This window comes from Rattus norvegicus, chromosome 15 (genome assembly GCF_021556685.1).
Source record: "Rattus norvegicus strain SHRSP/BbbUtx chromosome 15, alternate assembly SHRSP_T2T, whole genome shotgun sequence".
NCBI classification, from domain to species: Eukaryota; Metazoa; Chordata; class Mammalia; order Rodentia; family Muridae; genus Rattus; species Rattus norvegicus.
In genome coordinates, this window is record NC_141548.1 from 94,752,266 (window position 1) to 94,768,271 (window position 16,006).

Sequence of the window (16,006 nt, forward strand, 5' to 3'; positions counted from 1 at the left end):
TTCAAAAGTCAGGGGTTTATATAGGGAAGGCTAGGGGGTTTGGTGCGGTTACACACAATTGGCTAATTTCTGGCGCGGCTATAAGTGATTGGCTCATTTAAACATGGCAGTGAGATTACAGCACAGCAGGAGAGTACATATTGACTAGAGCATACAGGATCTTAGGAGCTAGGGGCGTATCAGGGTTTGAAGGACTCTGGTTAAGGTGTGACTCTGAGTAAGCTGGGGGAGGTGCCTTTCTGCCAGATGGTTTGGGTCAGTCCTGATAACTCGGGCTGTTTCCTGCATTCCTTTTCTTTATCTTTATGGTCTGTTAGTCCTAGCGGCAGGGCGGGGCTGCCTGGACTTGCTTTTCACAGTGTTTAGGCCTGAGTCTGAATTTTGAAACTTACTCTTTTAATTTCGTATTTTTAAACCTTAAATCTGTATAATTTTCCTTTCATTCCCCTCTTCTTCTACTAAGTAATTCTAATCTTAGAATTTTGATATCAAGTCTCATATTTGGTTTCACCAGTTGTCCTAACTGACTGGTACTTTTGTCTCAGAACCATCAACCGCACAGCACCCACTCAATTTTTAACAAAAGCAATTAACCTGTTTGTCACGCAGGGGCCAAAAACTAAAACCAAGAAAATTATTAGTAATGGCCCAGCTATAGCAGAGAGTAGGGTAGTCATCCAGGGAGACCGAGTGAACCAAGACTCAAACCAACCTTGTTGAGCGTCTCTATCTTTTTGTAGGAGTCAAACCTAGTAACTAGTTTCTTTAAAACATATGGACCTATAATCAGAAGCAGAAGCAAAACTAAGAAGGCTCCCATAAGGGAAGATATCAGAGTAGTCATCCAAGGAGATCTACTAAACCAGCTCTCGAACCATCCCTGATGCGCTTCTCTGTCTTTTGTCTAACCTTTCTCTTAAGTTTATTCATGGAGTCTTTAATTACTCCTGAATGGTCTGCATAGAAGCAACATTCTTTCAGTGTAGCACACAGGCTCCTTCTTTAAAAAATATCAGGTCTAATCTTCTCCTATTCTGAAGGACTACCTCTGAGAGGGAGGTTAGGTATTCTTGGAGTTCAGCTAAAAAGTCTTTCACTCTTTTTATATCTGAGTCAATGGCAGTTCTGGAATCTCTATAAGCCTTGCATTGCAGGGCAACAGCAGATGTCCTTGTGCTGCCCTTGCAGCACCTAGATAGCCTTAAGTAATTCTCAACTCTTTTTTTTTTTTTTTTGTCTTACTAAGTCTTTAGCATCAGGATTCCAATCTGGACACTATCTAAACCTACACACCAAGGTCATGACTAGCTTTTAGAATTTCTAAACTTATACAGATTGTGATCCCTGAGGCACAGTCCCAAGAAGTGTTAGGAGTACTAACATGCAATGTTACATCATTTGTAATAGAAATCAAGCCTATACCCACACCTATCTCAATAGAATCCAGGGCAAACAAGAAATTAAGTCTAGGGAGCTTTTTGAAGATCTGAGTTTCCCTCTAGGTCCCAGCTCTCAGCCCCAACAGCTAGTACACGGCTGGTGAGGGCTGAGAATTGATGGCTGTCAGGGTGGTCAGCAGCACCAGGTATGGTCCTTTCCAGTGAGGCTCGAGTATCTGGGTTCAGTGCCATCGTATGTAGCCGAGTCTCCGACCTGGAACTGATGAGATGTCTTGGGGGTTCCCAGGGTATAGGCTGCTGCCAGCTGTGACCAGACTTCTTTCTGTATCACCTGTAGGTCTTTTAGTCTGGAATACAAATCATTATTACTATGACATGTTGGTTTAGTAACATCATCTAATACAGTCAGGGGAGCTGAGGCCCCATATAAGATCTCGAAGGGGGTAAGGCTGAATCTGGAAGGGGTATTTCTTGCTCTGAAGAGAGCAAGAGGGAAGGAGTGCCACCCAGTCTGTGCCAGTCTCCATAGTCAATTTAATTTGGTCAGGTTCTCTCTTAGAGTTTTATTTATTTACTCTACCTGTCCTGAACTTTGAGGTCTGTAAATACAATGTAATTTCCAATCGACTTGGCCACACCCTGGCTTACCTTGGCAACAAAATTAGGGCCATTGTTTGACCAGATTACCTTGGGCATTCCAGACCTGGGGAAGATTTCTTCCAGTATCTTCTTGATGATTGCAGAAGCCGTCTCTCTTTTGGTGAGGAAAGCTTCTATCTATTCCTGAAAAAGTATCTACAAGCACTAGGAGATACTTGTGATTATATTTTTCTGGTTTTATCTCAGTGAAGTTCACTTCGACTTTTCACTAAACTCTCTAAGTCTCTTTTCCCTGTTTGCTTGTTAAGCATTCACTTATTGACATACCTTATACTTTCTACTGTCTCTCTGGCTAAAATCTTAAAGTCTATTACATACACGTTAACTATTTGGACAAACTTTTTATCTAAGTGAGTCCATATCTGTATTTGGCAAAGTGAGTCTTTTTTTTTTTTTCTTTTTTTTGTTCTCTGGGGAGTATAGCTTTCCCCTCAAGTGTGCCATTGTCTTTTTTTTTTTTTTCATTTAAGCAATTTGGGCCCATTCTTCTGTTGTACATTCTAAGTGAGGCCATCCCTTAGTCCAATCCCAGTTCCCAGTGGCTGTCTCTTGCAGGCCTGTAACCAGGATAGGCTCCTGCATAGCCATTTCCCGAGCCATTTTATCTGCTTTTTTATTGTCCAATGCCACTGAATCTCTTCCCTCCTGATATCCTGAGCAATGAATAGTACTCACAGTTGTTGGCTTCACCAGGGCATCCAAGAGATGGCAAAGGCATCTGCGGCACTGATGTACTGGGGGGGTTGAGGTTCAGCCATCCCAGATGACATTGTGTTGTCCACCATGGCAGCACCCACTTATCTCTGACCTTCATGAAGAGAACTGTTCCCGTCTGTAGACAAGGTAGCCTCGACTTTCAGCAGGGGTCAATCAACCAGTCGCAGAGGTCTTTCCTCCACCCATGGGCTTCTGCCACTGCTTGACACTCATGTTGCAGTGACTCCAGGTCAGGATTGGGCAGCAAGGTGACCAGATTGTCCCCAACCAGTGGAGAATCTAGTCCATCGCAGCTGACCAATGGTCCCATCTTTTGGGACGTTCTATTCAAAGGCAAAACATCAGCCACTCTATCATAGTTTAAGTCCTGGATTGGGTGATAATTGTCAGTGCCCGGCTGGCAGGAACGGTGTGTTCCAGGCAGAACGACACTAAGCCACACATCTCCCAGCATCAGGTACTGGTGTACGGAGACAAGTCTTAAGCCCCACGTACACAGTCTGCAGATATGCATACACATGGCCTCACCCTTCAGCCCACGCAAGCCATTTTGGAGAGCAAATTTCTCATGAGCAAGGGATAGGGGCAGTCAGAGATGACCATGAACTAGTGGGTTACCCGGCCCACGCCAAGGTCCACTGTTCTTCGGGCAGTCCATAAGTATTGTTTGTTGTCAGTAGTCCCCTGTACTCAAGGTCTTTGGATATTGGCCCACTGGGGGGCATAGAAGCACAGAGCATTGGGTCCCTGTATCCACAAAACAACTGGGCGGGCTTCCCTTCTATCTCTGTGCATAGCCAGCACTCTAGGACCAAGAGGTTCTCCAGTGGCCCCTCTTGTTCTTTCTTGGGCAGTCCCTGACCCAGTGTCCTTTTTCTTTGCATTAGGCACACTGATCTTTAGCCAGGAATTCTCTTCTGTTGCCAGGTACTATCTTCCTAGGCTCCCTAACTACTGTGGCCAGTATATGTTCCTCTCTTGTCTTTTATCTCTCTTTAACTCTCTAGCTTCCTCTTCTTTTTGTCTCTTTTAGCTTCCTGCTTTTTTTTACCTTCTTTTCTCTTTCTCTTTGTTTAACCTTACTTTCTCTGTAACTTATACTAATTCTCATCAACTTAACTTAACCCTTCAAATTTCTGTAACTTTCTCTTCATATTTTTCCTTATCTTAGCCAGATTGGTGGGGCATTTTCCAGCCCCTAGGAGACCCACCCTTGGAGCCTGGGGGCAGACCCGGAGCACTCCCTACCTTCAGGGGTATTGAAGTCAACAGTCAGGAGTGAGGGCCTTCCATCCATGTCTGGAACATTCTTTCTGGCCTCTAGTAGGATTCTGTCTTTCCTCAGTGGTAAAGAAGACCTGTAACAGTTACTAACAAGCATCTCAAGTGGGATGGTGAGAAAACAAGAAGGTAATCTAGAGGAGAGAGGTCCACTGAAGAGGACAAATAGCATTTAGTCACACAGCTAAACCAGGAGGCCTTTTTTGGACAAAAAGGCCATTGTAAAAATAAGCACAAGCTTTGTCTATGAAACAGAAAGGCGAGCAGAGGGACAGCAGATCTGTTACTGGCTGTCTCTCTGGACTTAGATTTTCCCTTAAGGAGTCCCTCCCTTCAGTGTCAGCTCCGTGGCTTTGCCTCTCAACAGAACCAGCCTCCAAATGACACTAGGCTTCTAGTAACAACTAATAACAAAAGGATGGAGAGATGGTTAGAACCTGGGTGCTAGATACTAAGCAGCTGACAAAAGAATTGTAACCAGTTCACCTGGGGTTTTCAGGACCTCAGTAGCAGCCCTTTGCCAAACTGTCTCAGTGGGCTAAAGGCCCATGGAAAAGAAAACATTAATCCTGACCTTGTCCACCACCAAAGCCTGAATTCTAAATTTTGACTGGCAAAACAAAGTTCTTCACAGTTGGTTGTAGATTCTTTTTGAAACTATTTTAGGGGCTTCTCTGTCCCCCAACCTGGGGCATCTCTCCTTGGGGAGGAGGCTCAAGAGAGAAAGATAAGACTCGTGGCAGAAAACAATTTCTCTCAAGCAAATTATTTTCAACTTTTAACTTAAGCACCAACAGGACCAAGTAAAACTCTTTGACGAACAAAGCAGTTTCATGATTTCAAACACAGTCATCAGTCCAAGATTTCAAACACAGTCGTCAGTCCAAATTCAAAAACGAAACAAAAGCCAAAAAAAAAAAAAACACTCGACAATACCACAGAAAACAAACCAGACAAGCAAGACTAAAACAAAGCATCCTTGCCCAAACTGCAGCTTAACCTTAGCTGCTTCTGGGGTGAGACGAACCATCTGAATTTACCTCCCAACAGAATTCCAGAGTATCCCCTTGCCCTAACATCCATCTAATGGTCCACCATCAAAGACAAAGGGGTTATCACAGTCTGCCCCATGGCAAAGAAAAAGAACACCAAACACAGAAACAGAATACAGACAACAGACACTAACAAGTCCAAGCACACTTGTCCACGCCTATACTTAAATAGGCAGCCGAATGCGACCTCCGACGGAGTGGGATTTTTCATCCGCTCCGGCCTAGGTAAAAAGAGCACTCCGTCTCCTTTGTTCCAGAAAACCACAGTCAGGTTCTCCTGACTGCCCACAGCCAGGCTCTCACGGCTCTTCTCTGCCTGTGGAACGTCTTCCAGGGGCTGCAGCTTGCGGGCTCTGGGCGTCCCCCTTTTTGCAGCCAGAGGATCCTTACGAATCACAAAGCAGCTGCACAGAGTGGGATTCCACATCCACTTTCCTCTCCTACAGAGTGGGATTCCACATCTACTCTTAGGAGGCAACACTGAGTGGGATTCCACATCCACTCTCTTAACACTGACAGGTACTAAGACACACATATATACACACACGACAGAACCAAAACAGAGACATACAGACTGACAAATGCGGCGCCGCTCACACAGAAACACTCAGACAAACATGCAACTCACCTCCAAGGGGTCTTCAGAGTCTGGGTTGGTCGCAAAGATCCCAGATGAGGCCCCAAAATGAAAGATCCCCGAAGAGAGACCCTTTCTAAAGTCACAGGAAATCGCGGACCCAGACACAGATAGACCATTTTGGATGTAATAAGCAAAGTCGAGGTTTATTACGGAGATCTATTACGGGGATCTCCGGGTCCACAAGTATCCTGCGCAGGAGACAGAGGTGTCGACGAATAGTGTTCTTAATATACCTCCCCTTTTACCAAACACATAACTGTGTGGAGCCAAATATTCTTTGCACATTTCAGCCAACATACAATATGATACCTGATAATATGTAAATGTATAAAAATATTTCACTGCTTCAATTAAAGTGCTCCTTTATATATTTTCAAATGTATAAAATAATTACACTCATTTTGCACACATATTTACTTATACTAGATTTGTTCTTTTATTCTAATATAATGGATAGTCATTTGTTACTACTCAGTGAATGATCAATCATTAAGAATGGCAGATGGGTAATAGGTTGGTTCATTTGAAGACTGTACACTGTTACCAGAGTGATGAAATTGCATCATGTTAGTCAGTGTCATGTGTTTTTCCTGTCCTCAGCTCTATCTGTTCATATACCTATGTCAGTACATCCTGAATTATGGTGACATAAAGTGTACCAACACAATAACACTGGCTAACTGGGTCACATAAGAATCTCTCATATTCGTTTAATCTGTGATCTCAAGCAGAATGTAACTACTTGGAATTTCAAAGTAAGTCAGTGCATGCCCTTTGTAATAGTGTTTTTTTTTCTCCTCTGAATTTCTTAGTTTTAGTCATAATTTTTCAGCTCTATATTCTTTTTATGAATTCACATTAAAGCATGTAGCTAATAATGTTCTTTGCCAACCACATAAATAAGTCATTTGTTACCATTTCTTGGTACTTATATCAGTTGGTTAGTGCCTGGCTATTTTGTCCCATACATCACACGAGTGCTGAGAATAACATGGAAGGTATCTAGTACTTATTAGTTAAGTCTAGAACATACATGTTTCTGGATAATATCAAAGAGATACTTAAAAGTGAGATTTGATGGGGATACATCACATATTAAGAAAGTAAGAGGCAAAGTAGATGGTCGATATTTTTTTTTGATAGAAAGGGATACATGAAACTGTCTCACAGTAGAAACATTGTAACTACAAGCACAGCCCTTACTGTAAAGTGAAGTGAGCAGAACAGATTTCAGGTCATAACATTTGTGTTATGACAGACTAACTGCAGTCTACTGTAATGTGAGATAATTTGGTGTACACTAACACTATCACCATGAAGCTCACATCAATATTTTTTTTTCAATTCAAATTTCTTATTTTCTACCCATATTGGAAATGTATCATTGAAAATGTTGTATTTATCACTAATGAAGTATTATTATCATGGTTTATACTGTTCTTTTAAAATGGGTGAATTCTACCTAGCACATATTTGCTGAAAAGAACCTGAAATAATTTTACTATGTACTTGCCATTAGAAGTAACTTGATATTAAACATAAAGAGATTTTTTTCATTTATTATTTACTTGGATTATTTTCAGTTGAGTTAGATCAGTCTTTTGAGTGTGTGTGTGCATGTGTGTGTATGTTTGTGTTTGTGTGTATGTGTGTGTCTATGTGTGTTTGTGTATGTGTATGTGTGTGTCTGTGTGTATGAGTGTGTGTGTGAGTGTGTGTGTGTGAGTGTGTGTGTGAGAGAGCATGTGTGTATGAGTTTGTGTGTGTATTTCTAGGGCTAAACATTTAGTTGTGGGTTAACAAACTAAAGTTCACTCTAGGGAAGATTAATCCAGCCTCTTTTAGCAGTTGTTAACTGTCTGTTTCTCTTCTTATAGAAGTAAATTTTCAGATGTTAAACTTTGAATGTCAATTTTTGTTGGAAGTTTTCGGATCTTGATAGGGTAACCATATTATTTACATTTTACAGGTACACCCCTCCGTGACAGCAAGAAGACTCAAATCTTGCAGCATCCTTTTTTGGCCCTCTAATTCTAACCTTCCATTCTTTCCTCTATGTTGCTTCCTTGCCTTGGATATTAGAACTGCATTGTAAATGTATCCACTGGGGTTTGCCACCCCATGGTCAGTTCTCTGGATTTGACAAGATTTTGGCTTTCTCTAAAGGCCTGCTTCTAAGACAAAAATTGTTCTGGTTTAGTCAAGTAGTTGCAGTAGGTTATATTTAAGATCCAGTACCTCACTGGATACATGTAGTAGAATAAGTTTTGAGCTGACTATAATTAGTCAGCTGTTGTTTACTGCCAAGCTAGGAGGCGTTCCATGACTAACATTTAATAAGAGCTTACCATACTGGTCATAGTTGTAGTTATATAAATCACAGCTAGGTAGGCTTATTGAATGCTTTTCTACATTAATAACTTGCATATAATTTTTAATACTATGAAAACTAGTTCTCAAGGAGTAGGATATTTGGGTCAGTTCTAGCTTAAATCATTTGAATCCTTTAGCCAAATGCATGATGTCTTTAGCTATAGGGACTTAGCTTCAACTTCTGGATCTCAACCAAGACTCTCCTGGAAAACAACATAAAAGGAGGTTACTCATAAAAGATACTAAGTTTTTTATTACATAGTCTATAATCTTTCAAGACGGTATTATCAACACAAGTGGTATAACAGCCTTTATCCTATAATTTTAAGTAGATACAAAACAATTTCCTCTCCTTTCTCAAGCATTCTAAATGCTTTTTATCCCCCTTCCTCTTTTACTTTTCTTTTGTTCTATATATCCCATTACAGATGTCTGTATTCCTAACACATATGACCTGTATCTTGCTATCTCTGTTTCTAGAGCCAATCCTCTCACACACATCCATAATCTCTTTCTTTTTTTGTTTCCTGGTTATCTTTATTCATTCAATTTAAAAAAGTTTATTGTATATCAATTACAACCTGAAAGCATTTTTATTCACTCTGGAAATTTTTGTGTAAGTACACAACATAGATTTATCGTAAGTATTTGTCATCCTCCTTCTACATCTGTAGCATCAGGCTTTCCACCTGGCTTCATTGTCCTCAGAAATAATGACTCTTTTTATATATGAATAAATGCTTGGGCCAATTTCTTTGGCTTGTTCTGTGACTAACTCTTAGTGTAATCAACCCATGTAATTCATTCTATGTGTTCCACATAGCTAGTTACCTTCTTGTTAGTTGCATATGTCTTTTTTCCCCCAGCATTTGGAGTGAACATTTCATGCCTGACATTTCCTGGAATTCTCTTTTTCTGCTGGAACTCCCACCTTATATTGTCTGCCATAGGCATTTTAATGACAGGTATGTTTCCATGTAGTGTGTACAAATTCTTGCTACCTACATAGTGTTTCCCAGAGAAGCCCTTCATATTTTCTCCTTCCTCATTTCCTGCTTTCCTGTTCACATTCAGGCCAAACTATACTCATCTGTGTCTGAGAGACCTGAACTACAGTGTTATACCATATGTATCAGTTTTACTGCACTTTTATGCACAATTGTAACAAAGAAAGCAAATAAATACCAATAAAAACATACTGCATATTAACAGAACAGCTCTTTCTCAGGAACAACCAATTCAAGCACAGTTTTCTGGCATGTCCTATAGATTATATCTGGGCAAGTATAAAAGCAAGGCATTAGGCCAAAGCCAAGTTCAGAGTATGTTGACCAAATTGGATGCTATAGCTATGATCTGACATTCAACAAAAATAAACACATCTTATGAGTTGAATATAAATGCTTTTCCCCAGAGACATGATATCATGGCTATAACAACCCAGGGAACAAAATGCACCTGAAGTAAAAGTCCCTCTGTCTTTTTTCGTGAATTCTCTCTCATAGCACTCAGGCATTGTTCAACATTGGTTCATTCTTTCGACTGGTTTTCAACATCTTCCTTTAAAAATATTCATGTATTTACTTATTTTCAACTGACTGAGTTCATGATGCAGTGGGTAGCAGATAATGCAGATATTTATGACTATCATATTGCTGAGAAACAGAGACCAAATATTCAGCAGTAGGTGGGTGGGTTATTTATATTAACCTTCTCCTTCATAGTAGCTCAGAGAGAATCAAAGAAATTTGGCAGAAATAAGGTTAGAGTCAGAGTATAGTGAGGGGAGTTGTGAAGTGTGGACTTCTATAAATGATCTTTTGTTTGTTGGAAGCAAGGAGGAGTCATTTTTCTTTCTGGATGCTGTTCCCTAGTGTAAGGCCCCACATCAATTCATGTATACTCAATGATAACTGGAGTCAAAAAGGCTGTTAATAATAATCACCATATAAAGAAGGGACATACTATGGAGAATGAGTACTGCTATTAATTCCTGTGGGGAATTGGAGGGAATTTTTGAGGTGGAAATAAGGTTTAAAAGGCCTTGTATATATGTACAGAAATTTATATAGGTAGCAAAATTATAGTATATATTTTTATTCTTCTCTCATACCATGCAATCCAATCATAAATTGCCCTTCCTCCATTTCTCCCAGTGAGACTCTACCTTTCCTCTTCACCAAATCTACTCTTTTGTTTTTCCCTTGAGAAATGAAAAGGCCTCCCAAGGCTATCAATTGAACACAGCATAACAAGTTACAGACTTGGCATAAATCCTCATATCAGAGCTGGAAGGTAAACTACAAGGAGGAAAGGAACACAATGGCAGGTGAAAGAGTAAAAGACACTCCCAACAAGTTCTACAAAAACACCAAGCTATCAACCATTCCATATTTGTAAAGGACATCCAAAGATACTTGCCGGCTCTGTAATTGTGGCTTCAATCTCTGGGAACACCTATGAATTCTGCTTAGTTGATTTGATGGACCATTTTTCTCTTGGTGATTGTTCTGAGACTGGGTTTCCTCTTTGTAACCCTGGTTGTCCTGGAACTAAGCCCATAGACCTGTTTGGTATTGGGCTTAGACATCAACATGTATCTTCCTCCTGAGCTGTGATTAAAGGTGTATTACACTATCACTTGGCTGGCTCATATATTTTATATGAACATATTATGAAGGGAACTTCAGTAAGTATGTGGAAATAGTCTAAGAGAAATTTTGTTAAAAGACATATTTTCACAAATGTCTTGAGGGTAGAGAAAAGGGAAGAGAAGAAGTAAATATATTTAACTCAATGACTTTCAGTAGTTATGACAGTGGGGGATATACTGTAGTAGTTTTAGCTAAAGATCAAGACATAAAAAGGTATTTTTTGTTCATGTGGTTTCTGGTTTTAAAAAGTCCCTCCTACATGTTTCTCTAGACACAAATGATGTTATAGATTTATAACATCATTGGGTATTTGGAAGTTTGGAGCTTAAATTAAGTACATAGAAAAAAGTTCTGACATTGTTCAACATTGAAAAGAAAAAAATCAATGAATAAACAACACTGAAACTAAATACAAATACAAACAAGTTTCTAATATATAAAAACTTTGTGTTGGGGCTGGAGAGATTGCTCAGCAGTTAAGAGCACTGATGGATCTTCCAGAGGACCTGAGTTCATTTCCCACCCATCACATGGTAGCTCACAACTATCTGTAGTGGGATCCGATGCCCTCTTCTCGTGTGTATAAAGATAGTGACAGTGTACTCACATACATAAAATAAATCTTAAAAAAACTTTGTGTTGAGAATACCTATTTTGTTTATGAAAGTCTAAAAAACAAGGAAGGAAACTGAACACAGCTATTTTGAAAGAATAGCTAGAGCTCCTAACCACGCAGTGCCAATGGGAGTTTAATGGTTTTACAAAGTTGTCAGAGAAAATTACAAAAAAACATAGAGGTCATGAGTCACTTCTAAATAAGTGTTTACCAATCACTACTTTCATATATTTGTAAAAATATACAAACTTAAGACCTAGTATAGACACTTTGAAATATTTGCAAATTTTCCTTTTAGTGAAAATTATAAACCCCATAGGAATAAGTTATATATGTTTAAAGGAAATTCTACAATAGAAAAGGTGTATTAAAATTTAAAAAGTAAATATTAGGAAAAAATGACAAAAAGTGAAATACTACATTTGTTTTTTAAATAGGATGCCCACAAAAATTAAAAGGAACATGGTGGATTCTGAAAGGGGCCCATTGTGACTACACTGGCAGAGAGAAGCAGGGGCAATGTGGAGCCAGAGTATATTTCTTATAGTGTGATTTTCATCTTAAAGATGTAAATATAATTATATTGGAAATGCATATGCGAAATTCAAGAGGTGATTAGTCAGGCCTAATGCAGTTTTCATGGATAGAGGAAGAAAAGTATGCCCAGAGAAAGAGAGAAAGAATGCACAAAATCCCAAATATAACGTTAGAAAACCTATGGACACGATTGAATAAAATTTTATGGACAAATGATATAAAAATTACTAGTTAATGAGTCCATTGTAAGACATAAGTTGATGATGCAAACAACTGTTAATTTCAGGTTTTCAGGTATCATTAATATAATAGGGTGTCCTAATACTCAAATAAAACCCTATGATAATGATCATCATCATCATCACCGTCATAATTATTATTATTCACATCAAGTGTGTAGGTATAGATTCAAAAGGAGTGGTTAAGTCAAAGTACGTTTCAGAATTCAAGTAACCAAGGAGACAGCTTAGAGGAAACTCTTGTGTTGCATGGTTGAAGCTGGCAGGTGATGGAATGGTGTCCGTAGACTTTTTCCATCAGAGTTCTTGGAGACAAGAAGGAAATGTTAAAGAATTACATGTAACATTTAAAACCCTCTAAGAAAGCTTTCAGTTACTTTTCAGCCACCTATGATTCTGGAAAGAGAGTGACTCCTTACATTAGCACCTATGCCGATTGTAATCTAGTGTCTTGGACAAACCATGTCTCATTAGTTTCCTTCAGATTCTGCCTGTATATGAGGGGGATTAAATTAAAATTAATTTAGTAACTAAAGGTGAAGCACTTACTATAAAGCGTGAAGACGTTAAACACCATGGGCAAAATTATTGCAGTGGCTTTTATGAGTGGCATTGGAAAGATGTCACACATGCATTAATATTGGAGAGCACTGACCACAATTAAGAAGAAATCAAAACCCTTATTAATACAAATAAAAATTACTAAGGTTTTTAAGAATTGAAAGAATATATTCAGACCATGGGTAAGTTATAATAAAATGGGCTAATGAATTATTCAGTGTAAAATATATGAACCAAGTTTACTATGGTATGGAGTCTTACTCCACAATATTGTCATCCTGGATTAAATTATAAAATCAGATATGATCTGTAATCAAGATATGATATTATTATATGTATAAATCTCATATGTTAAAGTATACCTGGTAATAAAACAGTTACATTTTTTTCCTTCAATATTGCTAGATGTATATGTCACCAATTATGTATATAGACGTGCTAACTCTAAAGACTTTGACATGTGGAAGAAGATAAAGGGACAAATGACAACAAATGAGTGAATGAAAGAATGAAAGAAAGAAAGAAAGAAAGAATGAATGAATGAATGAATGAATGAATGAATAAAAAGGGCCAGAAAGGTAGAGAAAATCTCTACTTGTGAATTTGCTGAAGCTTTCTTCATTGTTGAATAGAAAGTTTTAAAATCCTGGTGTTTAATTACTGTGGGGTACCAATGTGGAGTAAAATGTCTGTTATAAATTTTGCTGCCACATAATACATGCTCAAAAATTATTTTTAGATTATATATAGAGAGATAGATAGGATATGTGTGTCTATATTTAAATATCATAAAACTGTGCTTGCCTTCACCTATGTTATGATTCATGTCTTCCTTCATCCATTATACATTGTCCTCAAAACTTAGTTAACCAAGAATTTAGGTTTAAGAGAAAAATGATATTTTGAAGCTTCCATATCTGTGATATCAAAGGGAAAGTTATTGCTTAAGGCAATAGTGAGTACTGAAGTTCAAAAGATGTCCTCTGTTGTCTGCTTCTCACTTTGATCCATTTTATATCTCCTTAAAACTTAATTCTCTAGCAGAGTTTCTCCATGTTCCAGACTAAATATACATATATTAAAAATACAAGGATCACCTGATTCTGAGTCACAATTTATTAGAAATTATTCTCTTTCTAGAATAAACGATAATACTTTTTCTAAAATATGATTATCTGTATTGAAGGAAATGTAATAAATTTAATTTGAATTTTAAAGAAATACTTGTAGTAAAATAGTTGTATGATGAAGCATTATGTTGATGACTTTAGAAGTATGGTACCATCTTTCCTTCTGTAATATCTTCTTGGTTCGAAAGTGGCATATAGATAAACAGATAGGTTTATATTGTAGAAAATTATGTAAACAAATATATTATGGTTGTCTTAGTTAGGGGTTTATTGCTGTGAAAAGAAATCATGAACACAGCAAATCTGCAGAGAAATTTTAATGCAGCATCATAGCTAGTCTGTAAAGACTTAGGTCTGTGTAACCTATTGGAAATGACACACCTTTAATACCTCTTGCTTAAATAAAGACACACCTTTAATACAACTTTAATCCCAAACAATGTAGATAAGGTTAGTTTTTGGAAGGAAGCAGCCATGTTTGAAAGTGATATTTAATTAAGGGGTGAAGTGATAAATCAGAGAAAGCTTTGAAAGACTAAGTGAGTGATAGGAATGCCCAACTCTCAGTAGAATAGACAGAAAAGAGATGCTACTTAAAGGAAGTTCAGGGAGAAAGAGTCACTTTAGTTGGTGCAATTCAGTTGCATGCAGTTGAGTTCATTCCTAAATGCCAGTCCGTTTGTGCAGTTCCTGCAGTGTAGGTTAGCAGAGGTAGAATTGAAGTCAAAGAATAAGAAGGAGTCAGAAAATTAGAACCAATTGCCAGAATTAGTTTGAAGCCAAGCAGAGGAACTTAATGAGATGCCAAAAGAAGCCAGTTTGATTCAGTTCATTGGAGAGAAGTTTCAGCCAGGGCAGCTGAGTTGAGCCAGCCAGCAAGAGATTAAAATGAACTCAGAAGGTCGAGATTATTCAGCAATAAGAGTTCAAGATGACAATTACATCTGAGGAAAGAAAAGATACTTTTACAGGAATATTGGTTTGAAGTCATCATTAGAAAAGAAGAGAAAGAGGAAGGGGGAGTGGGAGGGGGAGAGGGAGAGAGAGACTAAGTCTGCTTGAGCATTAGGAAAATACTTAATTGGGGCTTTTTTTACAGGTTGGTTCAGAGGTTTAGTCCATTTTCATCATTGCCGGAAGCGTGACTGCTTACAGGGTACTGCAGAAGGAGTTGGGAGTTGTACATATTGGTTTGAGGTCATCATTAGAAAAGAAGAGAAAGAGGGAGAGGGGGAGGGGAAAAAGGAGAGGGAGAGAAGGGAGCAGGAGAGGGGGAGAGAGACTAGGTCTGCTTGAGCATCAGAAACCTTAAACCAACGCCCAGAACACACGCTTCCTCCATTGAGATGATACCTACCTCAAAAAGGCCACATATCCTGAAAGTGTCAGTCCCTGTGAATCTATGGGGACCATTTTCATTCAAATTACCATATTCATCACTTTTCATTCCCTTGCCCCAACAGGCTTGTAGCCACACCACGGTGTAAAAATGCATTCAGTTCCACCTCAGTCCACCTCCATAGTACTAATGTTGTATAAAGGTCCAAAGTCCACAGTCTCTTTTGAGATTCATGACAATATCTTCACTGAAACCTCAGTAAAATCAAAATAAAAAAGAAAGATCCCATACATCCAACATAAAATGGCCCACAATATATATGATCATTCCAAAAGGGAATAAGCACAACCAAGTTGAGAAAATACTGGAACAAAACCAGACTGAAACCCAGGTTGGCATATTCCAAATGTTGCATTTCCACGTCAGTTGTCAAAGTACTCTTTATATCTCCAACTCCTTTCAGCTTTATTGAGTACAACATATTTCTTTCTCTTGGTCTGGTTTCACTTTTTATTAGCAGCTTTCCTCAGCAGGTATCCCATGACTCTGGCATCTCCAACATCCTGTAGTCTGTGGTGTTGGTGGTGTCTTGAACAGAAATGGCCCCCATAGACTCATGTGTATAATTGAGGACCAAGGCATGATACCTTTAGGAGTTATACACTCGGAGTAAGTATGACCTTGTTGGAGGAAGTGTACCACTTGGGGTAGGCTCTGAGGATTCAAATGCTCAAGCCAGGCTCTGTGTCTCTCTGTTCTTTCTATGTGTCAGTCCAGATATAGGTCTCTCACTTCTTTCTCCACCAC

General features: G+C 38.7%; 1 pseudogene; it reads right to left on the reverse strand.

Moving 5' to 3' along the window:
- Positions 1-1,572: 1,572 nt before the first annotated feature.
- Positions 1,573-5,537, reverse strand: LOC148001129 (uncharacterized; annotated as a pseudogene).
- Positions 5,538-16,006: the final 10,469 nt, after the last annotated feature.